Here is a 24,526-nt window from a genome sequence, read left to right as displayed (position 1 = left end):
CCCAGACCACAAACTTAACATTGTGGTTTCAGCCACACACTCCACACCATGAACCTGGGCAGAACCAGCAGATGGACGTTCCCAAACACGATCCCTCACTCACACTCTGTGTTTCCCTGGCACTGAAGGAATTCTGGAACAGGGATGACATGAAATTGCACAACATAATTACACTGTGCTTCTTAAACAAGTGGCTGCTCTTCCATGTTTGTTCATACTCCTCCCGGTCCTCCTGAAATCTCCCTCCTACTGTCCCTCTTAATAAGGTCCAGGAATGCTTGAAGAGCAGAGTCAGGAATAAAAGCTCCCAGAGTCTTTCACCCCCCAGTCTGTGGAATATTTATGTCAGCCTGTTTTAGGCTGTGCTTGGCTTGGCTAATATTTCTCCCACTTAAATGGAACTATTCAAGGAAACCTTCAGCAATGTTTTAGGGCTCCAAACATATCTATTCACAGCCATTTTTCCTCCATCAGCCCGCTATCCACTGATAAACATAATCAAACACAAAATCACAACCTCATGGCCTTTACTGTTCAAGACAATACCTTCATCTGCAAATACTTTGGTCCCTACAAGGCCATTCATGTGACAGATCACACATGTGCAGTGACATTACGTGTGAATTCCCACAAACCTCTCCACAGTTGTACCTACAGTTACCTACGGTCCTGTCACTGGGGGTGTCCCCAGGGTTCAGTGTTGGGCCCAGAATTGTTCAATACATTCAGCAGTGACGGGGGGAAGGGTCGGTGCCTCCCCAGGGTCGCTGCCCACACACAGCGGGAGGAGAGGCCGATGCCCAGAGGGTTGTGCAGCCCTTCAGAAGGGCCTGGGCAGGCTGGGGAGAAGGGCAGAGAGGAACTGTCTGACATTCAGCCCCAGGCACCAGCACAGGCTGGGGGGACCTGCTGGAGAGCAGCTCTGGGAGAAGGACCTGGGGGTCCTGGTGGGCAACCAGCTGTCCCTGCCCAGCCGTGTGTCCTGGGGACAGGGAGGGCAGTGGGATCCTGGGGGCACCAGGAAGAGCGTTGGCAGCAGGGCAGGGAGGGGATCCTGCCCCTCTGCCCAGCCCTGGGCAGGCACATCTGCAGGGCTGGGCCCAGCTCGGGCTCCTCAGCACAGCAGGGCCAGGGAGCTCCTGGAGCGGGGCCAGCGCAGGCTGCAGAGATGCCCAAGGGATGGAGCAGCTCTGGGAGCAGCAAAGGCTGAGGGAGCTGGGGCTGTTCAGCCTCCAGAGCAGAGCCTGAGAGGGGCCCTCAGCCATGTCTGGAGGGGCTGCAGGGAGGGGGCAGAGGATGGAGCAGGCTCTGCTCGGGGGGCCCAGCAATGGCACAGGAGGAACGGGCAGGAACTGATGGCCAGGAAGTTCCAGCTGGACAGGAGGAAGAACTTGTTGGCTGGGCAGTGCCCCAGCCCTGAAGAGAGAGCAGAGAGGGGGTGGAGTGTCTTCCCTGGGGCTATTCCAGAGCTGTGTGGACACACTCCTGTGCCCTGTGCTCTGGGCTGGCCCTGCTGGAGCAGGGAGGTGGGACCAGATGCCCACTGTGGTCCCTTCCAGGCTGATCCATCCTGGGATTCTGTGATAATCCAGTACAAAATCTCAATATTTATTCATTAGTGAGCTCCTGTCTCATTATATGCAGATTGGTACCAACCTGATATTTGAGCTCAGTTACAATTCTCAGCGAGAATGTAAAACAGTTGCAGTGACTCCCATTTGGAGTTTATGGAATGGGATTTGTCATTACTCCTCATCTGCTCTGAGAGCCAGCCTGGAGGATGAGCAGAGCAGCAGAGGCAGGGCAGGATCATCTGTGTTCCTGTGTAGCTGAGCTGGTTTTGCTGATCAGTGTTTGATATTGACTTGCTCATGTCATGGCCATTTTAGGTACAACCAAGGCTAGCAAGTACCTTATTTAGCTAAATTCCTCTGGTTTGAACTGCAGATTGAGGGCATTACAGTGATCACTGTTGTGCCCAGGCCTGACCCATCCTGGGATTCTGCAGCAAATGCATTTGCACATTCCCATGTCCTCACCATGCGCCCACGTGCTCCATGCAAGAAGACAAGACAGAAACTGTTGATTAACCAAAGACATGTCACACTGATGTATTACAACACATAAGAGACCAAATTTTGCCTGAGATATTGAAGCTAGAAGTTGAAGGAATTTTGATATTTGTAACAAACTTTTCTTAGCTGCCTCCCGGCTGAGACATTCAATTTGGACCCACACCAGGTCTATTTTACATTTTACATCTATTTACATTTTTGGCACTTACAGTATTATTCAGCAGCATGATACAAATATAATAATTTTAATTTTTAAACTTCAGTAACTTCCTTAGGAAAAAACATAGTCTATTTATAGAGTTTCTGTTTGTGAGATAATCAAAACAGTCAATTGAAATTTTCAGTAGTTTCCAAAATGCCATTAAACCCCAGAGATTTTTAGAGGAGTTTTCACATTGCCTCACACAGAACAAAAGCCCAAGGCCTGAGTGGTTATTATACACCTTGGCAATCTTGCTGCTAGGTGTTCTCAGGCATGGCTAAAATTTGCTTCAAATTATTTGGTCTTAATCAGATTTGATCCCAGGTCTGGAAGAGTTCAGAGCTATTTCTGTATCTCCTACTGCCACCATCCCCTGTAGTCCTGCACTTTGATATCATGGATTTTGTATTTCTCTACTTAATGCACAACGATAAATGAAAACCTCTGGGATTTCCAGAACTTGTGAACCATCCAATCCAGCGGATCTTTTAAGCATGCAAATAAGTTTCAGACACCCTGACATTCCTGCAAATGAGAACTGAATGGGAGCCATAGCATTAATACATAACACTCAAATTAGAGCTCAGCAATGCATGAGTTGTTCAGATTCATAATCAAATGAGACAAACAAGTGTCAAATCCAGAGACGGTCTTCAAGGTGTCATTGAGTTTTACTTTTACATTTTTCCCCTCATTCTGTAAGTTGAGGCTCAAGGCCTTTGCTTCAACATTTGTTTAAGAATATCCATCTTAAAAAAAACACCATGTTTCTCATCAAAGGACTGAAAAGGGTAGAACTGAAAGGATAGAAATGAAAAATCATAAAGAATGCTCTTCTTGCCCTATTTCCATTTTTGCAATTATTATATACACATTAATTTCAGCAAACTCTGCAGGAAATGGTTTCCATAAGCAGCTTTTTAGCTGACGAATTATCTGTCATTTTAAAACATTTACATGGTTTGTTTATGTTACGTGGTTAATTTTATTGTAATTTAGTATTAATTAATAGCTCTGTGTTTACAAGGTGTTTAATCAGTAACAACTCTTAATTACACCACAGCATTGCTTAATAAAACAACATACTATTTGCAATTTAGTTAAATTAGTTAAATTAATCTGTTATCCTTTTTTCCTGGGTAATTTATTGCATGATAAAAGCAGCCGTGAAACTGTTTTCATGGCAAGCGGCCCCAAAAGACTTTAAATATATTCTTTTTTACCTTAACTACAGAGAAAAACTCACTAATTTCAGTGGGTTTCTACAGATCAGCATGAGGCTCAGGGACACCTTCCACTAGCCCAGGTTAGTCCAACCTGGCCTTGGACACTTCCAGGGATGGGGCAGCCACAGCTTCTCTGGGCAACCTGTGCCAGGGCCTCCCCACCCTCCCAGGGAACAATTCCTTCGCAATATCCCATCTAACCCTGCCCTCCTTCAGCTCAGGGCCATTCCCCCTTGTCCTGTAATTCCATGTCCTTGTGAAAAGTCCCTTTCCAGTCTTCTTTAAGGCTGGAAAGGCTTCCTCCCCTTTAGGCATGGGAAGGAACTACAAGGTGTCCCCATCTCACCACACCCCAGGGCAGTGAGCCCCAGGTACTAACCAGGACACGGGAAAGCACTCCATCTGCTTGCTTTAAATTTGCTGCTGGATATTTTCACTGCAAATATGTTAATCCTACTACTTTTGTTTTGAGAAAGAATTATTAAATTGCCTGTAACCCCTTTTTCCCACAGGGGAGCTTCTACCCCTCCCTCAGGCCCAAGCCTCGGCTGCACCTCTCAGGCTGAACACTCCGAATCCATTCAGTGTCTCCTCACACGATGCCTCTCACCCAACTGCCCCTCATTAGGCCTTTTTTAGTCCTATTAGTTATGCACAGCCATTTCTTCTCTGTTCGGTATTGCCAAGCACTCACTGTGACTAAAATAAATCTTAATTATTTCAGAGCATTTCTTCCTGAGCCAACATAATTTAAAACTGTAACTCTGTCCCTGTTGAAATGGCTCCAGTCCTTTCTGAAGCCGTTGTGTCTGTGACTTACCAATTCTAGCCTGCAATATCTCACCAGCCAACGAATTAACAAAAAAATTAAACATGGCATCTAGTGTTTAATGTTTGTCACAAGCTCAGGACAGGCATGAAAACACTTCCCTGTGTGACAGCAGCGTCACACTGAGCCAGAACCATGTTCCTGGTGACTTACCCTGGATCATAATTCTGATGTTCACTTAAGTGAACAACACGTGGTGAATTTTTAAAAGAGCAACTGAACTTGAAACAAACTACAAATCTATAAAGGGATCATTTCTGCTGTGACATTTCCCACCTCAGTCCTTTGGGACCTCTCCTGTTGCCCTCCAGGCTCAGGGACAGGTCACAGGTCACCCTGTTCTGGCCAGTTCTGCAGGTGCTTTAGGGTGAATTTCTTGGCTCTGGTGACTTGAATACCAACCATATCTCTAATTATTTTTCTGACTTTATCTATTCCTCCTCGGACCCTTGCTTTATCTCCTTAAATTAGTGAGGAAACTCTGATTGTATTTGCAATGCTGCCCACAATGAGAGGAAGCATTAAATTAAACATTTGTAGACTACGCTATTCAATACTTCATCCTTTGGAAAACGAGTGTCCTGCATTTTACTCTTACCTGGTAAAAAAACTAAATCTAAAAATACCTTAAGATAAATATTTTACTGCATAGAGTGGGAAAATATTCACACTTCAAAGTCCCAAATGTTGCTTCATCTGACTCTGATTGCTTTCTGTTAAATAGATGATTATCCTGTTCTATCACAGCCCTCTGACAGACTGGCAGAGATGGTACAAAACTCACACAGTTTTTGGAGGAAAAATGTTAGAAAAAGGAGCTGTTGAGCTATAAAAGCTTACAGAAGAAATTTTGAGGTGGCTGAGATGATACTTCTTAGCACCATCTCACATATTTGTTGAATAGTTGATAGGGTAATACCTTATCCTGATCTTTATTTCAGATTTATATACTTTTATGCCTGAACATAAGCACCTCTGTATCATTTGTCCCTTTACTAATTAGGTACTTCTGGATTCAAAGGCAGTGATGCCTTAAACAGAATTCACACACAGACTCTGGAAAGCAAAAGGCTTCTCAGAGCTTTTTTTGTGTTGCTGTTTGTTGTTGATCATTCAACGAAATCAAGGCTGAGACTGGCTTTACATGGAGGTCTCTAAACTGTGCAACCTCTTCTCATCACCATGTACAGTTTTTTATATTTGAGGCAGCACTGAGCTGACTTTTTTCCTCGGGACTTTTCCTCCTCTTAAACCTTCTGATTGTGGCGTTTATTGTGTTTTCTGCAGAATGATGAATTAATGAGGGTTTGCTTCTGCCTAAGCAATAAGCATTTCAGCTTGTATCAAAACCAGCAAGGCCAGCAGGCCCAGGGCAGTGCCCGTCCCTGTGCTGGCACCGCTGAGGGACCTCGAGGGCTGGGCCCAGTTCTGGGCCGTCAACAGGAGAGACCCAGAGGGGCTGGAGCGTGTGCAGGGAAGGGAACAGAGCTGGGGAAGGGGCTGGAGCAGCAGGAGCGGCTGAGGGAGCTGGGGGGGCTCAGCCTGGAGAAAAGGAGGCTCAGGGGGGACCTTCTGGCTCTGCAAGTCCCTAACAGGAGGGGGGAGCCGGGGGGGTTGGGCTCTGCTTCCAGGGAACAAGGGACAGGAGGAGAGGGAACGGCCTCCAGCTGTGCCAGGGGAGGCTCAGGTTGGCCAGGAGGAGGAATTTGTTGCTGGAAAGGGTGGTGAGGCCTTGGCAGGGGCTGCCCAGGGAGGTTTGGAGTGCCCATTCCTGGAGGTGTCCAAGGAAGGCCTGACCATGGCACTCAGTGCTCTGGGCTGGGGGACAAGGTGGGCATCGGGCACAGGGGGGACTCTGTGACCTTGGAGGTCTCAGTGATCCTGTGGTTCTGTGAGAGGACAAAGAACACCAAGTGATGTAATTCTATGAAAGTGACCCCACAGTTCACTGGGGTTCTCCTGGAGCAAAGGAAGTGTATGCTTCATGTATGTCTTTTATGGACAAATCTCCACTCATGGCCTTAGAAACAACCTTTAACGTACTTGCTGGTTGTTTGCAACAGAGAGCATTCTCCAGTCACTTCCATGCTTCCCACATGGTAAGGGATAGAAAGCCTCCACTGAGGAACAGTAAGGTGTCCTGAGGGTGCCTTGTGATTGCTAATTGAGAGAAAGGAACACAGCTGGGGTGTTCTGGGCTGGTTTCCACTGCCTTTGAAGCACAGGAGGAGGAGGAGGAATGCCTAATGCTGCAGAAAACCAAAGGCAGCAGACTAGAATCCGAAAGGAGACCTCCCTGGTGACACTCAGTGGCGTGGAAAGAACCTCTCTACGTGACTCAGGCAAACACAAACACGGGAGAAAAACAGACTCTTCAAAGAAAAGCTCTACCAAGCTCTACCTCCGTGTGCTCAAGGGACACACACATACATTTGTGCAGCTCAGCTGTGACCTCCCATCTTCCTTCTGGAAATCTTCTGGGCACGGACCCAGTGTGGCTCCTATAAACCCTCAGGATCAAAGCAGACAGTTGAACTGCCCGCTCGAAAAATTCCCTGTCCACAAACCAACATGGTGGGACATTTGAACTTACTTACTAAATATTGACACTGTTACAAGCACATCTTTCCTCTTCTGGGGAATGGGAACGTTATTACTCCAGTGCTTTCACACTTAGCAGGTAATGCAAGGTCCAGACTTAGCACAACTGTCCTCTACTTTTATACTTTTAGACATTGTATAAAATCATGTTAGAACAACTCCCCATCCCTGGAAGTGTCCAAGGCCAGGCTGGATGGGGCTTGGAGCAACCTGGGCTAGTGGAAGGTGTCCCTGCCCATGGCAGGGCGTTGGAACAAGATGATATTTAAGAACTCTACCAGCACAAACCATTCAGCAATTCTATGATTCTATGCATTTTTGTCCTCAGTTGGTAGTTATGAAATGTTTCAATGCTTTCCTGATGGTCACATAAGCAACAAAGAGAATAACTTAGGCATTAAGAGATTTTTTTTTTCTTCTGTTACTCTCCTAATTTTTCCTTTATATTCTGCAGGTTATACAAGTTCCATTTGACTTAAACCCCCAGAACTGTGCACAAGTCTCAGAGCTCAGTGAACAGGGTGCAAGATGCTTCTACACCTTCCTCAGCACAGACTCTAAGTGCACACAAGTCCCAAACCCAGAAAGCCATAGCGAGGTAACAGGGTTTTAAAGACTGAGAGAGAAAAAGAAAAGCAAAGAAATCAAACAAGGGAGTAAGGAGAAAAGACACGACACATGAAGAGCACAGCAGACGCTGGGGAGGAACAAAGTAGGTGGTTTCCAAAGAATAACCTGACATTACACTCAAATGTGGCCACCCATTGCCACATCACTCATCTCCATCATGGCAATTATTTAGAACTTGCCATCATTACTAACAGCTATTTAAATTTGGGATGTACAGCAGCTGTCACATAGTATTGTACCTCTTCTGTCCCTTATTTAGTACAAAATTAGTCATTTTTGCTGTGAAAATTCACAGGTGAGAGGAAATCTTAGAAATTAGCTTGCAAGGGTTTTCAGCTTCAAAAATCTGTCTCTGTAAAAGCCCAGTGATGGTTCTGCATTTCACCCTGTCATGGCTGCATTTCACAAGAAAAATAAGCCACGGTTCAAAGAAGGTAACGGGGTAATGTCTGACTGGGAGGGCTCCTGGCTGTCAGGAGGAGCCCTCAAGACTGAAAAGCAAGAGAAAAACAAGGCATGGGGAAGAGAAAATAAAAGCCGTGTTTCCTTTCTAAATTGCACAGTTGTGCTGAAGTATTTAGACCCAGCACGGGAACTCAGACACCCACACAGCCCCCGGTGCCGCGACACGCGACTCTGGCAACACGGGGAAAGCACGGCTCCATTTCAAGGAGAAATTCCAGAAAACCAGGTTCAAATAGCTTTAAGGTATTCTTACACCAAAGGAAAAGGGGGCCCGAGAATCTGTGAAATGTCCCTGTGAGTACAAAATGGCCCTGTCAGCTCCCAGAGTTACAGCCCCTCACCCGGAGGTTTCTTCCCTGACCTGACAGTGGGGATCAAACAAGAAATCCTCCCCACCCTCAGACCTGCAGACCCAGGACGGCTCTCTCAGGGAAAAGGCTAAAAACTGACCACCCCACAGACATTTTTGCTCTGATTGCCTGCCAGTGGCCAAAAGGCAGTTCATATTAACAACCTCTTTTGTAACTTGTAAGTGTAATTCACTTGTATTTTCCCTCTCCCCATTTCCAGCAGGTCAGCAGATCCTTTTGCCTGCTAAACACCCGCCTGAGCTGTCACCTGGCTCGCCTAACACAACCAGCAAAAAATCAAATAATATAATAAAAAAATCTTACGTTCCTCAAACACACCAACCTCATTCAAAGAGGTTTTTCTATTCATACATTTTGTTTTAAAGACAGATACTAAAGAAGGTGACAGCTCGGAGATCCCCGCCCGGGACGGAGCTCCCGACAGCATCAGAGGAGACCCAACATCCAACACGGAGTGTTTAGAAAAAGAGGGAATTGATTCTTGTTATATCAACTTTGAAACAGCTTCTGTAGCACTCGGAGAGCCCTTGCCTTTCAGGCAGGTTTTTGCAGGCTCTCAAGGCTTTACTTTGATTGCTGTTGTAGCTGAAATATATAGCTTTAGTACGAGGGGATTATCTGTTATCCGACCCTTTGGGAGCACCTCATGCTGTGACAAAGGCTTTTCTCTGCCTAATCTCTTAAATTTCACATTACTAACAAAAGTACAGCACATCTAGCATTACATTCTTTTTTTCTAATGCCCCTCAGCCCCTCGAGGGCTAAACAATCACTGAATGGTTATTTAACATCACCAGATCTGATTCCTAATTCACCGATAAACCGAAATCTGATGACATTTTTGGGTTCACACTCCCAATTGCTTAGTGTCACACTGCTCATTAATGCCTTTTTCCACTGTATTTTAGGGGAAAGAACAAAGTCAGAAGGGACAAGATCACAGCCCTGGAAATAAAAAAAAAACCCAAACCTTCTGTGCTTCAGGATCAGTTGATTTTGGAGTTCTCCACAAGGATTACCCCTGGCATCAACAGAACCACTTAATCCCTTGCTGTCAGTTGGTACATCCTCTCTTGGCTCAGACAAATCTTCACCAGCAGCCACTTTATCCCAAGAGACTGAATATCCTGCTAGTGAAAGGACATGAGTCTGTTTGAACATGGATCACACAAACCAGAGTTCTTTAAAGAACAGAAGGGCAAACCCAGGGGGTTTGTCAGGGGCTACATGGCCCATCCTCAGGCTGGGGACACCTTCAAAGCCCAAGGGCACAAAGCAGAAGTCACAGCACTGCTCATCCAGAGCACTGCTGGCAAGTTTGGGTCATTTATCTTCACAGAGGCAGCAAGTCCAAGGGGAGCAGGAAGGTCCTGGAGTGGGATACAGATTGTGGGAGATGTTTCTGCAGCCAAAAACCACCAAATGCTGCCATGAGGAATTTTAATATAATTTAAAGACAAGGAGAATTGAAGACTTAAAGGTCATAACATTACATAATTAATTAGGGCTATACTAAATAAATCACTAAAAGTAAAAGCAAACAAAAGTTCTCTCACATCAGTTCAGTTGCTCTTGGATTCAAATCTGCATCCCAACAGGGGAGGGTATTCCCTATTCCTGTTCTTTGTCTCAAGAATGTGCTGCAATGCAGAAGAAATGCAAAATAGAGAATTGGAGAGAAAGAGCCAAACCAGTATTATATAATGTAATACCTGTAAGAATATCTTCATGCCAACATGGACATCAGGTTCAAGAGCATCTGAGGGAGCTGGGGGGGGCTCAGCCTGGAGAAGAGGAGGCTCAGGAGGGACCTTCTGGCTTTGCAACTCCCTGACAGGAAGAGGGAGTCAATGGGGGATTGGGCTCTGCTCCCAGGGAATAAGGGACAGGACAAGGGGAAACAGCCTCAGCTTGCAGCACGGGAGGTTCAGGTTGGATATTAGGGAAATTTTCACCAAAAGGGTGGTCAGGCCTTGGCAGGGGCTGCCCTGGGGGAGTCCCCATCCCTGCAGGTGTTCTAAAGGCACTTGAGGACATGGTTAGTGGTGGACATGGTGGTGTTGAATGAATGGTTGGACTTGAAGATCTTAGGAGGGCTTTTCCAACCTTAACGATTCTGTGATTCTACATTTCTGTTGACCAAAAAATGAAGGGTTCACTTGGTGCTACTCTACAGCAAAGCAATAGCAGAGGCAACCTCCCAACATTCCCATCTATCCATGAAATGCACAAATCTCGTCACCTTAAAGGAGCAAACACAGCAATTCTTACACACACACACACAAGGCAGAACTCCCACCAACAAAAATTCCTGGGCAGCAGGCAGGAAAAGATCAGCTGTGTGCTCAGTGCCCACACAAAAATCATCTGGTGCTGCACAAAATCCTCTCCATACACATTCACCTCCCAGTCTCACCTTGCTCTCATTTTCAGTGGGTAAAGAGACCCAAGAGCAGTACCTTGCCAATAGCCCTTCGAACCCAGCAGACTCTTGGTGAAATAAAAACCACTCAGGGCACAGCTGAAGGCTGGAGGAGCATCTTGCCTTGCCAGGAGAGAGTTTTAAACCCAGAGAGGCAGCAGAGCGCTACCCAGGGGATATGACAGAAATGAGGAACCACTGTGTGAGGGTGCCTGGAGATCCTGACAGCAGAAAGATGGATGGGCAGATGTGCTGGAGGATGTGGAGCTTATGCACCCTCTACCAAGCAGCCAAGGATCCTGTTTAATCCAATTCAGGTCCCAGTTCCTGATCCTCACAGAGGTCCCCTGCGGCACAATGTGCTTTCCTTACCTCTGAACAGGCCAGGAGCAGAGCACTCAGCCTGAAACACTGAACCAGAAGGGGATCCCCAAAAACAGAAAGGACTTGGGTCTGCTCACACAGTATTCCAGTCTGGTAAGGAAGGTGGGAAATGATCTGTTGATAATTGTAATATCCATTACACACAAGGATTTCGATATTTTTAAGATAGTTACTATGCTTTTTCTGCTTCTTTGCTTGTACTCTACATTGTACAAAGGAAACAGGTTTGTTCCAAGGCATTTTTGTTCTCCTGGTTCATTTGCTGTGTTTGCCTGGCAAGCAGAGAAGCCACACAAACCCCTCAGTATCCAAGGTCTGGTGGCCACCCATCCCCACACCAGAGAAACAGGTGGAGGCTCCCAGATCCAGCCAGCTCATAACTCTACTGTACCACTTCATAAACAATTTTCTTGAGGATTCCTAATCCTGGAATGATTCCTAACACCTCTATGAGTCTCATGAATGTTACCAACTTGCTTCCAAGAGTTATGGTTTTGGTGAGTGTGCAACCTGAGTGTTACATTCCCACATCTTCCCTGTTAGAAGAATAATAAACATTAACATTTTTGCCCTGCTAATCAGGAGAAGAAACAATTTTTCTATTCATTTTGGTGGATACCACATTAATATTGCTTGATGTCCAGCCTTGACCTTCTTGCTGATGCCAACAACATCCTCAAAATACAAATGTATTTGCAGAGGTCAGTCCTTGCACTTCATCCCTAACCAAAGAATCCTGCCTCAGTCTATGGCACTGACCAAGGAGATCTTCAAGAAAGTCATTAGATAGATTTTATCTCCTTTCTTTCTTCCCATTCATTATAGAAACATTTAGGTTAGAAAAGACCTCCGAGATCATCAAGTCCAACCTTTGACCACCTTGTCAACGAGACCAGAGCACCGAGTGCCACATCCAGTCATTTCTTCAAAACCTCTAGAGATGGTGATTCCACAACAGGATTTCATTCCAGAAAACTAATGACCTTCATTGTTAAAATGCATGGCATTGTCTATATAAAATTCCATTTATTTTATAATTAAATAATATAAGCAGAAAAACATGTAGGAAAGGAAATGGCAAGGTCCAGTGGATGAAAGGATGAACCAGAGGAACTTTAATGAGAAAACTATATAAAAAAAATCTGATTTTTTAAAAAATTAAAGACTAAAGCCTTTGGAATGAAGCACCTTTCCTATGAGGAAAGGCTGAGAGAGTTGGGATTGTTCAGCCTGGAGAAGAGAAGCTTTGAGGTGACCTAACTGTGACCTTCCAGGACCTGAAGGGAGCCTGCAAGAAAGATGGAGAAAGACTATTTCCAAGGGCCTGGAGTGCCAGGACAAGGGGGAATGGATTGTCGGAGTAGGTTTGGATTAGATATCAGTAAAAAATTGTTCCCTGTGAGGGTGGGGAGGCCCTGGCATAGGTTGCCCAGAGAAGCTGTGGCTGCCCCTGGATCCCTGGAAGTGTCCAAGACCAGGTTGGACGGGGCTTGGAGCAACCTGGGCTAGTGGGAGGTGTCCCTGCCCATGGCAGGGGGTGGGACTGGATGATATCTAAGGCCCCTTCCAACCCAAACCATTGTGTGTTTCCATGACAAGCTGAGGCAGAGGTAGCTCAGAGAAGGAATACCAGGTTGTAGTTTCCCCTTCCTGGGTGCTCTGTCTGTATCTGGAATCAGAACATGTTCAGAATGAATGCCTTTTTTTTTTTTTTTTTTTTAATGCAGCAATTAGATGTTCAGCAAAGCATATTTCCATCCTAATTCCATTCCCTTCATGCATCCCCCTCTAACTGATCCTATTTGTGTGCAGCACGACTTTTCTGCCATCTATGAGAAGTGTAATTTCTTCTTATGCCACATTGGGGAAAACTGTTTTATGATCCAGCTGTGAGAACCTATTTCCTTACAATGAATTCTTTATTACTGGCAAACATGATGCTCTCACTACTTAAAAGTTAAATACTATCAGCATAATATATCTAATATTTTATATCCAGTATTTTATACCCAGTATATAATAGACAGTATTTTTTCATACTTATCCTCTGAAAAACAGATCCTCTGATCCCACCCTCACGTAAATTAAATGATGGAGTGCCATGACACTTGTGTAGATCTTTTCCCTGATACCTAACAAAACCAACAATGAAATCAAATGCAGAGAAAAATATCTCATTGGCTGAATCAGAGAAACTTCCCAGAAAAAACATAGATATTGGTAACATGACTGTTGAATTGCCCGTTTGTAAGTCACTCATTAATCCTGGGAACAGTCTTTCAGAACTCACCAGCCTTTGCAGGACAAGAAGCTGGAGAGTCAGATCACATTCAAATACACCCCTTTGCCATCTCCACGTGCAAACACACCTGCCTGCCTCAGCCACAGGCACCAAACGAAGGAATTCCCAATATCCAGAACTTCTAAGTCAGTTCTACAGGAGATTTAAAATACGATCAAGAACTCAGAGTGACCAGTCTTCACATCTGTCTATGACTTTACTTTTTGAAACCTTATTACAGCATTAACTGCTCCCACTGCTCCTCAGCAGCTGAGGGGGATAATTTAAGGACTTTGACTATAATGTAAAAAACGTGGCTTTGACTGAAGCAGCAATAAGTAGAATAGCCAAAAAGAAGGGCAATTTTTCTCTGAAGTGTCTCTTTTACCATAGAGTGACTCTAAGCCTTTGCTACTGGCAAGGAATAATTAATTCTAAAGCTACTGAGGGTTTGTAATAGCATCAATTTCCATGAACATTTGAGTGTCATAGACATTTTAATTAAAAAAAAACCCACAAAATTACTTTAAAGTCTGGATGATTTTGGTGTTTCCATTCTAGAGACCACACTTAAACACACCTGTTTGCTTCAACGAGGGACATTTTCCCCCATCCTCGTGATGGTTCTAAAATGCTCCCCAGGATTTCTGTTCCACCTTTAGGCCCCTGCAAACCCTGATGAGCCCTTAGGCCACTACTTGTGTCCCACCTCTGCTGCCATAAAGCTTCCAGAATATCCTACCTCCCCCCTGTGCTCCAGCAAGAGTACTTAGGACACACTTTCCAAGCGAGGCCATTCCTAGGGCTGGCCCTAGGACAGGCACTCAGGGAACTTCGTAGCTTCCCTCACTCAAATGTCCAAAATCCCCTGTTTCCCATGTTTCCTATGTTCCCATGACCTTGCTGTAGTCCTCAGAGGAATATCTGATGTGCAAACACTTGGGAGATGAATCCTATGGAAGTGCTGGATATGGTACCAGAACATAAGACACATAAACTCCAGCATAAGTCACACTCTACAGCAAAGATCATGGAATCATGGAGTCCCAGAGGGCCTTGGGTTGGAAGGGACCTTAAAGCTCATCTTGTTCCACCCCCTGCCATGGGCAGGGACACCTTCCACTAGCCCAGGTTGCTCCAAGCCCCATCCAACCTGGCCTTGGACACTTCCAGGGATGGGGTGGCCACAGCTTCTCTGGGCAACCTGTGACAGTGAACTATGTCATATTATATATATATATATATACATATATATATATATGAATATTTATATTTATATTTAGTATAGTATAGTATATTTATTTTGTTATATATAATTATATTATGAAATATATTGTTCCTATTTCTGTTTGAAACAGAAAATTTAGATATATATTTACTAAGTAAAAGGGGTCTCGACATAAAAGAACTTAAAATTCCTTCCACATCTCAAATGCACTGAAATAACATTATATGATCTTTTTTTCCCTTCAAGTCATCATGTAGTGAAATTGGAAACCAAGCATACAGCGGGGATTTCACACTGCCTATTTGTTCTGTACCCAATGAATGCATTAGAGACAGGGAGTCATTCAGGCTGCTTCTCCTCACTAATTCAGAGGGAAAAATACTCATTGTATTTGTCAGTGACACAGAATTCTCATTGCCCTCATGCCATATAAAGTAATTTTACAAAATGCCTATAACTGGTATGGAAGGAAGGCACACACTAGCTTTCAAATTCCCACAAACCACCTGAGCTGTGCCCATGTTTCCCTGTAAACTCCAGCAATCCCCAAAGACAATTATTTGATCCTCGTTACATCCATCCACAGGCTGTCAGAATGGGCAATCTGGAATTGTGGAAATTAATAGTTTTAATTAAGCCATGAAAAATGCAACCACATTAAATGTGCTGATACACCAAGCTGGAAACAGAGATGGATTCATCCATAAAATGCTGCAAGGTATGATGGCACACTATGATTATTAAAGCTTACAAATCAGTTACAATTCTAAAACCATCACTGACAATAATTACAAGCCTAAAACAAACAAGTCATTTCATTCTCATATCAGGAGAGCTCTCCTCTTAATCTGTTTCTTATCAAGAACTTCTTAAACAAAAGAGGCTGCACTAAGAAAATCACACTCAAAAAATCTAAAGCCACTTTTTTTTTTTAACACAAACCTAAAACAAGCAAAAAAAAATCTTGATTAAAACTGTATGTGTTTTTTTCTCTACATAACAGTAATGTTATGTAGAAAATATGAAATTCTGTAAAAACTTCACAACCCCAACAAGAAGGAGAAATACCAAAAATAAAGTGGTAGCACCAATGTTACCAGAAGGCCAAATGCTGGGGGCACAAATCCCAGCTGACCGCAGGAAATGGTGTAGGGATCACAACAGAAAAATGGGGAGCCTTTGTCTCTGAAAATGTGATTTTTGCAAGTGTCTTTGCTAGACAAAATAAATGCCATTCAACTGCTCCCTCTCTCTGCTCCTGTATCCTGTATTTTGTTGTGGGCACACGCAAGTATCACAGTCAAACACACTCACGGGAATTTTCCTGGGTGGACACAAAATATGTCATGAAGGTGCCACCTCCAAGTCACCGATTGTCTTCCACCCCCTTTGAAGACTAATGGAAGGAAAACAAGTTCCCCTTTTCTGCTCTCCCAGAAGTCCTGGGTTTGGCTGGGACAGAGTTATTTTTCTTCCCAGCAGCTGGTACAGGGCTGTGGGTTCGGATTTGGGATGAGAATCACGTTGATAATGCACTGATGCTTTAGTTGGTGCTGAGCAGGGTTCACTCCAGGCCAAGGATTCTTCAGTTTCCCGTGCTCTGCAAACCACACATGGCAGGAAGAAACCAGGACAACTCACCTGTGGAAGCTCTCACATGACATGTGTGGGTCCCTCCTATGGGACCATTCCAGCCCAGGGCAGAATAAAATGAACGGGTTCTAGGGAGGAACCATGGTCTTGGCTCCCCCAGGTGAAGTGAACTACACCAAGTGACAGGAGCACCTTTCTCTGCCCATACAACACTCATGTACACTTAGGCTACGTTTTTGAGGCAGCGTACCCTAAAAATGCACACACAGCCCAATGGATGAAGGACAGTGGTGTCAGCACAGGGACCCCCTGCCCCTTCTCCTTCCTCAGAGTTTGCCCAGCCCTGCTGACCCAGCCCTACTTCTGTGTCCCTTTCAAGCAGTGACAACCAAGGTATGACAAAAGCAACTCTGTTCCTCCGAGGAACAAGGGTTCTCTATTTATCTTGGGTCTCCGAATTCTCCGCGTTCCCTCTTCAAAACAAACCTCCTGCATTACCTCAGTGTTGTCCTAAAACTCTTCTGGAACCTACCAAACACTGTATGTAACTCAGGGTTTGTTTTTTAAACTCAGCACTCCCAACACTCACCTTCTCGCCTTGGCAAAAGGCCCAGCAGAATTTGAATTATTTGATTATACAGCACTGAACATTTTCCACACTTCTCCAAATGATGAGCCAAATTGAAATACAGGGTCCATACAGACTCTGAATATTGTATTAGTTCATCAAGTGGAGATGGAGAGCAAACCTCCCCAAACCAAAATCTTAGCAGGGAGATAAAAACAAGCCCGTGTCAAATTACAACTTAAATTACATTCCTGCAAAAACAGCGTGAACATTGAAATGGGAAAAACTGCCATGCAAATTATACCAGCTGGCAAGATGTGTTCTTTACAAAGGTCTAACATTCTGAGAGATAAATACTGTGACTTCTTGGGAAAAAAAAAAAACAACCAAACATGAAGAATCCCAAACTATTCTGCAGCAGTGTGAGCCTGATGACACCCAACAGCCTCCTACTACCCCAAATACAGACTCAATAGCTCAAAACACCCTATTTCCTTCAGACTGAGTTTATGAGTACATTTTCCAAGCAATATGTGGGAGGCAGGCACACCAAGTGATTATTAAGTAACAGGATTTGTGGAATATAACCTTTGGGTGCATACCCTATGGCATTCCAAATCATTTCTCCCTGGATTTAACATAGTTTGTGTGGGAAGAACCTTCATCTATCCTCTAGGGTTAATGCTGCACTGCTAATAACAGTAATAATGTGATTTGCACCTAAACAATTCCTGTATGAAGAAAAAAAGAGCATATTTTAAATTTAAAAAAATAATTCCTGTGGGGCAACGACCTCCAACTGGCAAATACAGGATGAAACTCAGAGACCTGTGAGGTACCTTTGTGCAGTGGTGTTCCTCATCTTTCACAATCCACGAGAGTAACTCACCAACAAAGGCACCCAGGACTAAACAAAACAACGTGAAAGAGTTTGTAAGTGTAAGGATTGGGCTTGGAACCAATTTCACTGTTTATTTTGATGGTGATACTGGTGCATTAAATGTGTTTTATGTGAGGAAACTCATAAAGAGTCAATGAGTCAATCCCAGGATGGCCGTGAACTACCATGTGTTGAGACACAGAGAAAGGCAGACAGAACCCCAGGAGGGAGCAGGAAAAGATAGAAAGAGAAATTAAATCATTGTACTGGCCACATATGCTCAAAACCATTGTACTGACAGAGGTGCAGCAGGGGTGCTCAGGTGGGGAAAGGGCTCCTGCACCGTAAGAGCAGCGTGAGTCTGACACGGGATACGGCTCCTGGCTGCCCATAGTCCTGGAATCAACACCACTGCAGAGGAGGTGCTACTCAAGCTCCCCTTTTCTTTCATTTCCCACAATAACAAAGGGCTGTAAAGCAGGAATGAGCCCACTGAGGCTGGGAATGAGACAGATAACCACTTATGGCTAAATTTACAGCTACTGGGCGGAAAGATTTCATCAACTGGGAGCTGAAGGAGAAAACAAACAAGTTCAAGGTACACCAGAGTAATTTTATGAATGTCAGACCCCAGCAGTCTCCCACACCCTGGTGGCACAGTTGGAAGTATCCTTTAAAACTGTTTTTCTCTCCCTCAGGTGCTGGACAGAGGAGTAGCTTTCCCTGCTGAACCTGCAAAGATAATACGATCTGCTTGGCTGCAGCACCCCGAGGTCAGACATTAATTGTACATACTCTCAACACCAACAATATCAAATAAACCTCTGTGCCCAGGGCTGACCTCAATTTAATTCTCATCAGTAGCCTATGAGTGGATACAAGTAATATCAGCACCTACCTACTCCCCAGATCCTTAGGTTTCCTTTTGGACACACTTTTTCTACATCCAATGCATGTGGGAGTCATTACAAATCTGAAGCAAAGTAACGTGTAAGAGCTGGGGTGAAAATAAGAAGATAAAAGGGGAAGACATGAGGATCTGTAAGCAAGTGCAGTGTCTATAGTATATAATATATGTAGTAGCTACTTCTTGTGGCCTTAAAAGAGAGCGATGTTTACAAACATTTGTTTTCCCAAGGGTAGGTTATAAAACACCATTTGAATGGTTTCATATCTGCTTCAAAGATCAGTACAGAAGAACTTCAATAGATAAGGATACATCATTCTGAAACTCAAACTGCTCTCCAAAGTCCTATTAATGTTGTTCATTCTCCCCTGAAGAAATGAACCCATAACTCACTCACAGAGGTTGAAAGGAACACTGTAAAATTGTCGGTATCTCGCAGGGCAAACGTCTGCATAGGCAAGATAGTGTGGAATTATGGCACATGTGAACCTCAAGCAACCTTCCTGCTGATATTTAATTACCTGCCACACAACTGTGGCTGTTCCAACTATAAAAGTCATAGAATCACAGTCATAGAATGGCCTGGGTTGAAAGGGACCTGAAAGACTATCCATTCCCACTCCTGCCATGGGCAGGGACACCTCCCACTAGCCCAGGTTGCTCCAAGCCTCGTCCAACCTGGCCTTGGACACTTCCAGGGATCCAGGGGCAGCCACAGCTTCTCTGGGCAACCTGGGACAGGGCCTCCCCACCCTCACAGGGAACGATTCCTTCCCAATATCCAACTTAACCCTGCCTTCTGGCAGTGGGAAGCCACTCCCTCTTGTTCTGAAGGACATTGGAAAAACTCTCTCCATGTTTCTTGCAGGCTCCCTTGAAGCCCTGAAAGGCCACAATTTGGTCACCCCAAAGCTTCTCCTCTCCAGGCTGAACAATCCCAACTCTCCCAGCCTTTCCTCCCAGCAGAGCTGCTCCAGCCCTCTGATCCTCTTGGGTCCTCCTCTGGACTGGCTCCAGCAGCTCCATGTCCTTGCTGGGCTGTTCCCAGGGCTGGAGCAGCTCTGCAGGGGGGTGTCCCCTGAGGGGCAGAGGGGCAGAATTCCCCCCTGAGCCACTGGACTTGAGATGGACAGAGGTCAGGTGGGGTCTTTGCAAGGCACAATCCTCCTTGTACAGCAAATGTTTTACAGCCAGCAAAAACATTAAATATATCCAACTATTACCCTAACAGCTATGAAGGAATGTGTTTCCAACCAGCTGAGGTTTTTCACAGTCCCTCCTTCAATGATTCCAATCTGGACAGCTGCTGTTGTTGGGTGTCTTTACAACTTTATGTTTGTTCTCTTTGCTCACACTCACAAGTGTCACAATCAGCTTTAGAAAAGCTTTCAGATCAGCAAGGACTGCAAAACAAGGTTCCATGTTCTATTTTCTTTTATGTATTTTTAATTAAGATATTGCAAATATCAGTCATTAGCTCTAAAAGCATGTACTTGTGGGACCTTTCCACTAAAAACCAGTAGTGAATTCACAGCAGATGTTTCCACTGGATCAAGGAATATCTGAGAGTATTGTATCATTTTTATAGATGTATTTATATGTCCGTGCTACAAAACAAGATTATGTGGTTGTGAAAATTGCATCTTTTCTCACAGCACTTAATTTCCAGCAAGTTAAAAGTGGCACTACCGATAACCTGCATAATGAGCAAACTTGATGTGAAATAATTCAGGGTTTTCACAGCCTTCAGGAACAATTATGTTAAATATATGGCGATTTTAGTGACTGAGTTTCTTCAAACATATCTTAACAACCCTTTCCTCACCTTTCAGGCCTCCAAGTTTTCTGCTAGGGGCCTTGGTCACACGCAAAAAAATCTGCTTGTTGTTCTGGCAACTGAAAGCTCACCCCTCCCCTGCAGAGAGACTGCTGACTGCAGGGAGCTTTTATTTCTTTATTAAGGAACCCTGGAGGAAAAACCTCGCAGTGAGCAGCAGGCAGGGGACCTGCAGCTCAGTGCAATTCTGTCACATTGGTTTTTTGTGTTTCTGGCTATAAGAAAGAGCCACTGGACATGGGTGTTGTATCCTAAGTGCTTCCTCTGCCATGTGCAGCAGCACATTCATTTACCTCAGGATTGGAAAAGGGAGAGTAGAGATTTCATTCCCGTCCTTGCTGTGGCACTGCACCTTCCTTTGTGACCTCAGGAGGGGACTAAAGGAAGTTCTGAATCGAGGACTTACTTAGATAAGTAACCTTTGTGTTCCTTTTCAGGTCATGACAATTAATCTGTATCTTAGGGTTTGCTGTGGGGTTGCTTTTTTATCTCCAAAAGACACAGCAAAGAAACTTGAAATTTCCACATCACCTTCACCACTGCTAAAAAAAAAAAACCTAGAACTGGTATTTGTCTGCTGAAGTGAACAACCCAAGCTTGTCAGAAACAAGGAGGGACCGACGACACATCTCTGCTGCAGCAAAGATTGCTCTGGTCCCAGTCCCAGGCTGTTCCCAGGTGTGCCAAACATCTGGAACCATGGAATGGTTTGGGTTGGAAGGGACCTTAAAGCTCATCCCATTCCACCCGCTGTCATGGGCAGGGCCACCTTCCACTGTCCCTGTCCAACCTGGCTTTGGACACTTCCAGGGATGGGGCAGCCACAGCTTCTCTGCGCAGTCTCTCCCATTACACCTCCCACTGCTGATTCTGCACCACTGGGGGAATGTGAAGAGGGATGGAGCCAGTTATCTTTACCACGAGGTTCAAAAGCCAGCAGTAAATTGCTTCCACCTTTGCACTGGCCTGGATAACACTTCTCAGGGGCACACAGAAATCTGACACTTTTTCCCACAGTAGGATTGGTTGGTAATCTGCCATCTGCATCTAGAAAGAGCCTGAAACCTTCACTTGTCCTGTGGGCTAAAAAGCTGTATTTTTGCACGTGTGTTCATTGTAACAATGGTGTCTGCAAAGGCAGGAAGTGTCTTTTAACCGAACATTTCAGCAGGTGATGATCTCCATTCTGAATGATCAGAATTTAGTGGTGGCAAAGAGCTTTCTGAATTTGACTGTTTGGCTGTTAATTCTGGTATTTTCCACACAACCTTTAGATTGCAACTATTCTGATTGCTCTGAAATGTGCCTAAGAATTATACTCTTCAGCAAAACTCACACCAAATAGTCTTATTTTGTGTCATCACCATAGTCACTACATCATTCCTTGCCGTGTCTGTGCTCTCTGTGAGATCACAAGCAAAATCGGTCACATCCCTCAGTAAAATAATTTCTGGATAGCTGGAATAAGAGCCAAGAAACCATATTTAACTTTTTATAAAATACAACAACCTCCACAAAGCACAGACAGACTGATCCTCTACCACTGCTGAATTATCACCATAAAGAGTTTTGTTTGGCAGTCTCAGATTTACATATTTCCCTCAGCAAGTACCACATCAAACATGACCTTTGTTTCAGCTTCATAGGCTCCCATTCTCCCCAAATATAACTTTTACCAAGTAGTAAAAGTTGGGGAGGGAAAGGGAGGGACAAGGGCACTTCCTAGCTCCCTGGTGCACACCCTGCACACAACTGTATTCAACTCTCTTCCCAACCTTGTTCCCTTTGGAAGGGAAGTCGAGAGCAGGTAGGGAGCTACAGGAGGGTGCTCAGAAAGGCTCTCCTGGCTCCATCATCAAGGGACCAGGACTGTGGGGCACACCATGAAGTTCAGACACCTGTGTCCCATCATCAGTAGGCACTCCACGGTACCTGAGTACCAAAGAGTGTCTCATAACTGTTTAATCACAGAATCAGGCTGGAAAAGCCCTCCCAGCCCATGGAGTCCCCCCCCTGTGCCCGATGCCCACCTTGTCCCCCAGCCCAGAGCACTGAGTGCCACGGCCAGGCCTTCCTGGGACACCTCCAAGGATGGGGACTCCAAACCTCCCTGAGCAGCCCCTGCCAAGGCCTCACCACCCTTCTGGTGAAGAAAGAGGCACATTCCCATGTCCTGCTGTCAGCCCTGGCCCTGTGTCATGCACTGAACCATCAACACCCCCAAACAACAGCAGATCCACAAACCTGGAGTAGATGAGGGAAGGTAGTGGATCCCAAACCCTCAGATTTAATGACAAATACCAAAAGCCACCTGGATTTTAATGCTCAGCCCAGAGCACACTCCAGTGCTCCAGCCCTGAAAAAAAGCTTCCTGCACGGGCTGAGAAGGGCAGGGAGAGGAAAACCAGGGACAGACTGAGCTTCTCTTGCACCAAGCCTCTGTTGGTGGTTTCTGCCACAACCATCCATCTTCCCCTTCTGTCAGCCAAGCACTTGGAGAAGTGTTCCCATGGTCCATTAAGCCAGCTGGAATAGGCCTGGAATTGACCCACTAATGCAAAGAAATCATATTACTCTGGAAGGTACAATTTGTTACAGGACTGCACCCAGGCTGCAAAACCATTGGTGTGAGAAGCATCCCACTCCAGCTCATCAACTCTGCACTTGTGGCACGGGCTCCATCTGGGCCGTGCAACAGTGAGCACAGGACAATAACCTGCAGCTGTCACAACATTTGTAGGCACAGCAGCCTGGGGGCCTTAACAGGGTTAAACAGGGCAGTCAGCACAGAACTGTGCATGAACGTGTCAAACTGAACTCTTCAACTCTCCACAGAAGCCTTTCCCTGCTGTCTGTATCACTAAGGGCATCACATGCTCATAACAGCAGGATTAAACACAGTTGCCACGTTCATAAAGGGAGGTGAGATGGAAAACACAAAATAGGAAGCTGGTCGTGTGTGCTTTGCACATAGCCTGGTTAGGGAGGGGAACCAGGGGTTTAGGGCCTGGGAAGAAGTGGGGAAAGATGCTGGCAATGCAGGAAGAGTCTGGAAATGGGGGGAGATCTGTGCAGACAAATGTAGATGCTGGCAATGCAGGAAGAGCCCAGAAATGGGGGGAGATCTGTGCAGACAAATGTCAGGGGATGCCTAGAGACCTTGGCTGGTGATGCTCAGGACTGGTAATGGAGCAACTGAAGGAACAAAGAGGATTTTCTGTCCAGCCTTTCCAGCCTTTCCTGGTGGGTAGGAAAGTCAGGTGATAATAAGCATGGTGCTGGGCTGAGGGTGGCTCACAGGGCTGAGTGTGGGAGAGAATCAAGGAGGGTAAAAGCTCTAATATCGTTAGGTTCCTAAATAAACCCCAGTATCCAGATACCCCACAGGCTGCTGAGTAACCTGAGACGTGTCCAAATGCAGATCCTCCTTGCCAGTGCACACCAGCACAGCACCACAAGCCTGAGCACCCTCCCAACCACCTTTTGAGAGCAAAGAGGAGCCCCATGCTCAGGGAATGGCTGCAGCAGCACAACTCCCAGGAATGCACAAAGGAGAAGCCATCAGCCCTGAATCAGAGAAGCAGAATGCTTTGAGTTGGAAGGGACCTTAAAGCCCATCCCATTCCACCCCCTGCCATGGGCAGGGACACCTCCCACTAGCCCAGGTTGCTCCAAGCCCTGTCCAACCTGGCCTTGGACACTTCCAGGGATGGGGCAGCCACAGCTTCTCTAAAGTTTACACAGATACATCCCAGGCACGTTTTTGCTCAACTAACTAAAGAAGAGGGCACTGTTGGGTAGCTGATCAAAACTGGAAGCCATGGCTGTATTCAGTGTCCTGGAAATATTTAACACTGATTATTATTAGTATCTGGAGAAAGAGACAAATTGGGATAAGCTTCATAAAAAAACCTGAAGGCATGAAAAATATTTTTGCACACAAAAGCCCAATTATTATAAAACTGAAGGCATGAAAAATATTTTTGCACGGAAAAGCCCAATTATTATTTGTCATTGGTTCAGCGTT

General features: G+C 45.2%; 1 protein-coding gene and 1 long non-coding RNA gene across 5 annotated transcripts in view; one reads left to right on the top strand and one right to left on the bottom strand.

Moving 5' to 3' along the window:
* Positions 1-24,526, bottom strand: part of PCDH15 (protocadherin related 15) — a 673,791-nt gene that overhangs the window by 393,078 nt on the left and 256,187 nt on the right. The window lies entirely within an intron of this gene.
* LOC113955465 lies at positions 6,118-10,117 on the top strand. The gene is made up of 3 exons (XR_003530569.1): positions 6,118-6,826; positions 7,388-7,645; positions 9,308-10,117. It is a non-coding gene; the product is annotated as an uncharacterized LOC113955465 (long non-coding RNA).

Source organism: Corapipo altera, unplaced genomic scaffold, assembly GCF_003945725.1.
Source record: "Corapipo altera isolate COAL_440 unplaced genomic scaffold, ASM394572v1 133, whole genome shotgun sequence".
Classification (NCBI taxonomy): domain Eukaryota; kingdom Metazoa; phylum Chordata; class Aves; order Passeriformes; family Pipridae; genus Corapipo; species Corapipo altera.
The sequence above is the reverse complement of the archived record's forward strand: the minus strand, read 5'-3'. Positions and strand labels throughout refer to the sequence as shown.